This window comes from Amborella trichopoda, chromosome 2 (genome assembly GCF_054954075.1).
Source record: "Amborella trichopoda isolate Santa Cruz 75 chromosome 2, AtrichopodaSantaCruz75HAP2 v2.0, whole genome shotgun sequence".
NCBI classification, from domain to species: Eukaryota; Viridiplantae; Streptophyta; class Magnoliopsida; order Amborellales; family Amborellaceae; genus Amborella; species Amborella trichopoda.
The window spans coordinates 39,416,126-39,424,232 of record NC_142337.1 but is presented as its reverse complement, the minus strand read 5'-3'; positions in this window follow the sequence as shown (position 1 = coordinate 39,424,232).

Genomic DNA, 8,107 nt, shown 5'->3' with positions numbered 1-8,107 from the left:
CAGTGATTTTAAATGATTGTGTTAATACTAGCTTCTATCAAAATTAGGTAATGTGATTTTTTGTTTTGTATTTTCTTTAAGATGTTTTTTCTAGTGAAAGTTTCAGTTTTTTTACTCGGGTTAGGATTTTCTGCCAAAATGTGAATCTAGTGATCATTGTGCATCAATTTGATCGTTTTTTTTTTTTTTTGAATGATCATGCTAATACGATCTTCCATCAAACTCAAGTGTTTGAAGATATTTTTCAGCACCTTGGATTCTCGATGCGGAGTAAAAGAGAAGTCGGTCAATAAAGCATTGAGGTACAATGGAATTCTTGACAGTCTCATAATTGCCTTAGAACGGGTCAGAATCTTCCTAAGCACTCCAAAAGGCTACCTGCAAAGTTTCGTCACAATTCGACATGTATAAGGCAACGCAGGCAAATAAACAATTTCGGAAAAATTAGTCTTTAGCACGCTGAAACGAACTCCGTAAATAGAACTCTATTTTTGGTGAGTCAAACAGCTGTGGGATAGCCACCATTAGATTTGGCACGATTGAAAACCCCTAGGGGTCAAGTTTCGACTTAAACAGACATCCCAAGACAAAGTTATGGGTAAAACATTAAAAAGTGGTAGCCCGCACACTATTCCCGCACGGCCTCCCTACACCAATCTCCATTACAAGAGACTGGTTTGTATGGTCATAAACAGCAACTTTGAAGAATCGTATCTCAAACGTCTTGAGTCGGATCGCACTCAAATTTTGTGAGCATGTTTGTCTTGTCAAGACGAGCGTTTTGATATGTGGCACGCCCCATGACAATACCTGAGTAGGGAGAAAAACTAAAGAGAAATTGGTGATTCGTGAAGACAGTTGTAGGTTTTACCCCTAGAGTGAGGCTAGGTCTACCCTAAGTCGTCGAGTTTAGATCTTACCTAATTTAGATTCTAGAACCTTGCCAAAAGCAATCACCATGTCAGTCACTCAAGGTGACCATGATGATCGCTCCACGGCCGACTCTAAGCTGAACCTGCCCAAACTTAAGGACCAATATGTCACGATCCCTTGGGATTATCGACAGAACTCAGGTCAATCCATTATCCAACGCCCAGGTCTCTAATTAGAGGCAGAGTCCCAAGGGTCCACCCCTAATCCTGAAATTTGTGTGGCTCGAAAAGTTGGCTCTGCCCGAAAGACTTTGAATAGTCAGGGGATCCTACCGGGCGTTGTCCTACAGGGGATTTTAGGCAACCAAAGTAGGAGTCAAGTGAGGGAAGAAATTTATGCAGCATCTAAGACTAATTCCCACAACTCGAACCAAAATAACCCCGAGGCTCAACGATCTCAAAACCAAGACCCACCTAGGTCTAAGGGATCTAACCCAACCTCGAGTCATCATAGTACAACTCGTGATGTCTTGAACACTGTACGAAGCAGAGATGTCGACCCAGCTGCCCTTAAAAGTCCAGTTGACCTAGGTTACACTATTCATGCCCCAGCTTACGGGTCTATCCTAAACCAAGTTAGTGTTGTAGGTCAACCCTTAGCACAACCGAGTCTGCCGATCCTTCAATCGGTCCCTCTAGTTCATTCGGTCCAACAAACCTTGCAATTCTCACAACCGATGGCGACACCTATAGGTCAATACGCCCCTCAGGCACAAATCTATAAAACCACCCCCGTGACTATGGCTCATCAATCTCAGACCCATGCAAGCCAACAGGTACCTCATGTCTCAACTCATCAGGCTACGCTTGGGAACCCACCGATCAGTGGTCCTACTATCATGTCAAATACTCAACAAGAAGGCACCCTAAAAGCGATGCAGGACATGCTTGTAAAAATGGGCATGCATGAAATTCTAACCTCGAAGGCCTATCTTCATGAGACCCTTGGAGGCATGGAAGACCTTCCCCTAGAATTTCTTGTTCCAGAATTTAGAAACAAGTTCAATGAGAAGAGCGATCTGGATACTCACGTCAACGCATACCTCCTCTCCGTTTGAGCTTTACGAGACATGTCTAACCAATTGAATGCCATATTTCACAAACATTGACCGGCGAGGCCTTGAATTGGCATCTAAGAACAATGTCCGCTCGACCACACATCACTCTAGACGAAATGTTCAACCTATTTGTCTCTCACTATCGCAGGTCGACACCAAGACCTCTCTCCATGGGCGAGCTCAGTGCAACGAAACAAAACCCAGGAGAATCCTTTGAGGATTCATCGATCGATTCCGCAAGGCAGCAATACGGGTCATAGAATATCCACTTACAGACCCGGCCAAGATCTCCATAGTCTTGGAGAATGCCGCTCTTGAATACAGGACTTCTTCAACCAAGGTCTTATTCTCCACTCTTTCGACTCCATGATTGAGTGGGTGACGCGATATGAAAAGGCTAGAGGAACACCCCTCAGCACCAGGCCCAACAACAAACCGATAACAACTCCCCAAAATAAGAAAAAAAACAATACTAAGGGGAATGCTTCTGATCAAGTTAATGATATTTACTGGAAGACATTTTTCAACACCATGGAAACCCGATACGGAATAAAAGGAGAAGCCGGTCAATAAAGCCTAATGAACAGCGAAAATTTTGACAGTCTCAAAATGATCCCAGAACTGGTCAAGATCTTCATAAGGACTCTTAAAATTTTCTTGTCAAGTTTCGCTGTAATCCGACATGTCTAAGGCAGTGCAAACTAAGAGACAGTGTCGGCAAAGTCAGCCTCTAGCACCCTAAAACGGACCGCTATAACTAGAGCTCTATTTTTGATGCATCAAATTGTTGTGGGACTACTTCCATTGGAGCTGACATGGTTGAAAATCCCTGTGGGTCAAATTTCAGCTTAACGGGCACTCCAGGAATAAGTTATAGGCGAAAGATTGAAATAAGAGTAGTCACACACTATTCCCGTGCGGCCACCCTGCAACTAAACTCCATTAAAGGGACAATCACAAACAGTGACTTGCAATGCTTATATCTCCCTTGTTCGAGATCAGATCGTGCTCAAACTTATTGGAATGCGTTTGTCTCATTAAGACGAGAGTTTCAATATGTGGCACGCCTCGTGACGACGCCTGAGCACGAAGAAAAACTAGAAAGAAGTTATCAATCCGTGAAGGAAGTTGCAGGAAAATCAGCAGCGACACACCTCACTCGAGTGGCCAAATCACGACGCTCGCGAGCCTGATCAACATGAAACTAGTTGTATCGCGTGACTATCACGGGTCCGAACCACACGTATGATAAACGGTCAGATCTCGAACAAGAAGCCGATGAAGTGACTACAAATTCTGGTGTCAAAATTCCAGATTCTAGCCAAAATTAAATAGTTGTGAAATCTTCGTCAGGGCACGAAATCAAGCTACTCTTGTTGTCACGCAATCATGACGGCATGCTCAGTGTGATCCAGCAAAGAAACCACAAAAAAAATCAAGGAACGAGCACACTATCAATGTGAAGTTTGTAAGATTCATCCAAAATTCAAATCACACGATCGTGGCCTAAAAACATGATCTATGGCTCGAAGTTGGTATCAAATCGATCGTCACGCTGAGCCCTACAAGAAAACAATAATCTTTCTATCAAACGGGCACCAGAGTAACCCCGGATCATCTATGAAAGATCATGCAAGTTCTAGGGCAGCAATAGGAACTATTTTGAAATTCCATGAATTGTTAGAAAGGGGCAAATCTATCATTTTATACCCTATTTTCCTATTTTATTTAATTCAGTTAAATCTTAATTTTCAACAATTAGGTTTAATTTTGATCATCCCCATGTTTGGGTAAAACTCGATATATACCATGTACTATCATTGTACCTAAACCCTTCATTAAATAAACTTTTGCTTAATGAAATCTCTATTTCGTTTTATTGTTGGGTCACGTTCTAAGAGAGAGAGAGGCAGGAGAGAGAAACTTTTAGATCGGTACCCCTAGGCTCAAGGTAAATCTTTCTCTCTCTTCTCTTCCTTTCTTTCTTCTTCTCTCTTTTCGTCTCGCTCTTCTTCTTGGTCTGGCCTTTTCTCAGAGCCCATGCACGACAGTGGCAGTGCCGTGCATGCCTCTTCCTTTCTTTCTTCTCTTGTGGTTTCGCAGGTCGTGTATGGAGATGGCAGCACCATGCGTGAGCTTCTTACTTATTCTTTTTGTCTATCTCTATCTCTCGGCAAGGCTCGTAGACAGTGCTGCTCATTGTTGTTCGCAGAAGTGTCTTCGACGTTTTAGCGAGGAGCACAGACGGCGAAGCCTATTGCCGCCTGCAGGGGTCTTCCCTTATTGTGCACCTATTGCAAACAGCGATGCCTATTGCCGCCCACGAAGGTTTGCGACAACACCTATCGCCTTCCGCGAGCTTCCTTTGCGCGCTCAGTGCCTATCGCCATCCACAAACCTCTTTCGTGTGCTTGGTGCCCATCGTCGTCCGCAGGTTTCTCTTGTGTCCCACACCCTTCGTCGTGTGCCTCAGAAAGAACTATCGTCGCGGGCTTCACAAAAGGATATCATCGTGCGCTTCACAAGAGGCTATCGCCACCTGCGAAGGGATGTATTGCCTTCTCATGTTGCCAATGGCGATGCCTAGCGCCGCCCGTAGTTCACTGCTCCCCCTCTTGCCATGAGTAGTAGTGTCTAGCGTCGTCCAAGGGTCGTGACAATGTTGCTCCATGACTATGAATGACGATGCCTAAACGCCATCGGGGTCCCATCTCTTCGTCGTCTCACGCTTCCTCCTCATTCTCTTCTCTTCTCACTTGATTGAGGGTAGACTCAGCCTAGCATTGCCATAGCAATCTGGCACTCGAGCAGTATGGCTGTCGTGCTGGTCCTGAGTACGATGCCCATCTTGCTGCCACACCAGATTAGGACAGTCATATCGGCCTCAGTTTCGAGTAGTATTGCCGTCATGGTGGTTCTAGTACTATGCCCATCTTGCTACCACTCCAAGTCAATCTTTGTATTGGTCCAGCTATCATGCTAGTCTCATCTCCTTACCAAGTTCTCTTCTCTTTTCTACATTTATTCGAACCTTCCACTTCATCACCCTCACTTATAAATGTGCATTGCCCTAAGACAAGTGTGGGTCCTTCGGCCCACTTGTCTTGCAAGTTAACCATGATAATGTTGTACAGAAAACAAGGAGATTGCATGTCAAGGGAGGCCATTATGAACCAGCTGGGGGGCTTTTCTTCGTGATCTAATAGGGCGTTGTTGGAAGATATTTTTCATCATCATGGGGCCCCCGCTCAATAAAAGCCTAACATATAATGGAAATTACGACAGTCTCAGAATAGCTCCAGAACTGGCCAAGATCTTCATGAGGTCTCTCAAAAGTCTCATGCTAAGTTTCATTGCATTCTGATATATCTAAGGCAGTGCAAACTAAGAAACAGTTTCGGCAAAATCAACTTCTTGCATCTTGAAACATACCCTAAAACAAGAGCTACATTTTTGGTGTCTTAATTTACTGTGGGATCACCACCATTAGATCCGACACAGCTAAAAACCCCCAAGGATTAAATTTTAGCTCAAATGGACACTCCAGGAATAAGTTATAGGCCAAAGAGGGAAATAGGAGGAGCCGCACACTATTCCTGTGTGGCCACCTTGCAACACTACACCATTGAAGGGACAGTCACAAACAGTGACTTTCGATGCTCATATCTCACCCGTCTCAAGTCGGATTGTGCTCAAATTTAGTGAGCATGTTCGTCGCATCAAGACGAGCGATTCGATATGTAGCACGCCCCGTGACGATACCCGAGCGCTAAGAAAAGCTAGAGAGAAGTTGTTGATCCGTTAAGAAAGTACAGAAAATTCAGCAGCGTTGTGCCTCGTTCGAGCAACCGAATCACATCGCTCGCGTTCCAATCGATGCAAGACCAATTCCATCATGTGCATAAGGTCTCGGGCCATCTCTGACCTGAACTCCATAGATGATGAACAGTCGGATTCCACACACGAAGCAGACAAAGCCACTGCAAATTCCGTCGTTGGAATTCTAGATTCCGGCCAAAATTCCAAGGTTGCAAAATCTTCGTTCAGGCATGGAATTGAGCTACGTTTGTTGCCCCGCCATCATAATGGCTTGCTCAATGTGATCTAGCAAATAAATCATCAAAAACATCGAGGAACGAGCACACTATCGATCCGAAGTTTTAAGATCCATTCAAATTTCAAGTCACATAATTGTGCACTAAAAACATGATCCATAGCTCGAAGTTGGTATCAAAACAATCGCCAGGCCGAGCCCTACAAGAAAACAATCATCTTATGATCAACCAGGCATCAGAACGACCCCGGATCATCCATGAAAAATCATGCACGTTCTTGGGCAACACAGGGATTGTTCTGAAATTTCACGAATTGTTAGGAAGGGGAAAATTTGTCATTTTTCACCTTATTTTCTAATTTCTTTTAATTCATTTTAATCTTAATTTTCAAAAATGAGGGTAACTTTTGATCTTCCACCCATGTTTGGGGCAATTTCTATATATACGTACCATCATTGTACACACCAAGGTCTCAATCCCTCACAAAAAAGAGAGTTTTAGTTAATACAGTTTCTCTTTCTTACCATTGTTGGGTCACGGTCTAAGAGAGAGAGCAAGGTGAGAGAAATGTTTGATCGGTACCCCTAGGTCTGAGGGAGATCTTCTCTCTCTTCCTTTTCTTTTCTTCTCTTTATTCTTCTTTTTCTTTCTCTTCCTCTCTCTCTTTTCCCTCTTCTCCATCTGAGTTCCTCGCGGAGGCCATGTGCGGTAGTGACAGTGTCGTGCATGCCTCTCCCGTGGTCTCACAGGTCGTGCATGGTGATGACAGTGCTATGCGTGAGTCTTCTTCCCCTTCTGTTCGTCTGTCTCTCTCTCCCAGTGAGGCCTGCAGACGGCGCAGCTCATCGCCGTCCGCAGATATAGCTTCGACATCTCAGTGAAGAGCCCAGCAGTGAAACGCGTTGCCGCCAACCGGAGTTTTCCCCTGTTGTGTGCCTATTGCAGACGGTGATACCTATCGCCTCCTGCTAGAGGCCTCAGCAACACCTATCATCATCTGTGAGCTTCCTTCGCGAACTCGGTGCTCTTCGCCATCTGCGAGCTTCCTCCGTGCGTTTGGTGCTCATCGTCGTCTCGCTTGCATCCCAAGCCTGTCGTCGTGCGCCTTATGGGAACTACCGCTGCGTGCTTCAGAAATGGCTATCGTCGTGCGCTCCATGAGAGGCTATTGCCGCCTGCGCAGGGGTGCATTACCTTCTTATGTTGCCAAAGACGATGTCTAATGCCGTCTGTAGTCCTCTACTTACCATTTAGCTGTGAGCAGTAGTCTAGCGTCATTCCAAGGCCGTGACACTGCTACTCCACGGTCATGGGTGGCAACGCCTAGCACCGTCGGGACCCTATCCCCTCCTCCATCTCACTCTCTTCCTTTTAGCTCTCTTTCTGTCTCCTCATTCTTTTCTCCTTTTACTTGATTGAGGGTAGACTTAGCCTAGTGCTGCCATATCAGTCTCGGTTTAGAGTAGTATTGACGTCGTGCTGGTCTTGAGAACCATGCCCATCTTGCTACCACTCCGAGTTGGTAGGTTTCCGACCATCATGCTAGTCTCACCCCTTTGTCAGGTTTTCTTCTCCTTTCTCTCGTTATTGGAAGCCTTCCTTTTCATCACTCCGTCATATGAGCATGCGATGCCCTAAGACAAGGGTGGCTCTCTTTGACCCACTTGTCTCGCCAATTAACCATAAAAGTGTTGTGCAGAAAGCAAGAGGATTACAGGTCAAGGGAGGCAATTTCGAACTAGCTAAAGTAGTTAGGGGGCTTCCTTTTTTATCTAAGAGGGTGCCCACGCGAGCCAGCCCGAGTAAGTCCCAAACCCACCTTAAATTCCTCTCTCATCGGTTGGTATACCTTCCCTTGCTCTTGAGCAAGGTTCTAAGAGAGCGATCTCAAATCTGGGGTTAGCTAAAAACCAGAGATACGTGCTGCCAGATCATCTAGATTCGGAAGGTGAGATCAATGCACGTAACTAGGCACCCAAGCGAGTCAGCCAGAGTAAGTCACAGACCCAGGTGAGGTTGGTCCCCACCTCACGTTAAAATTCCTCTCTCACTAGTTGGACAC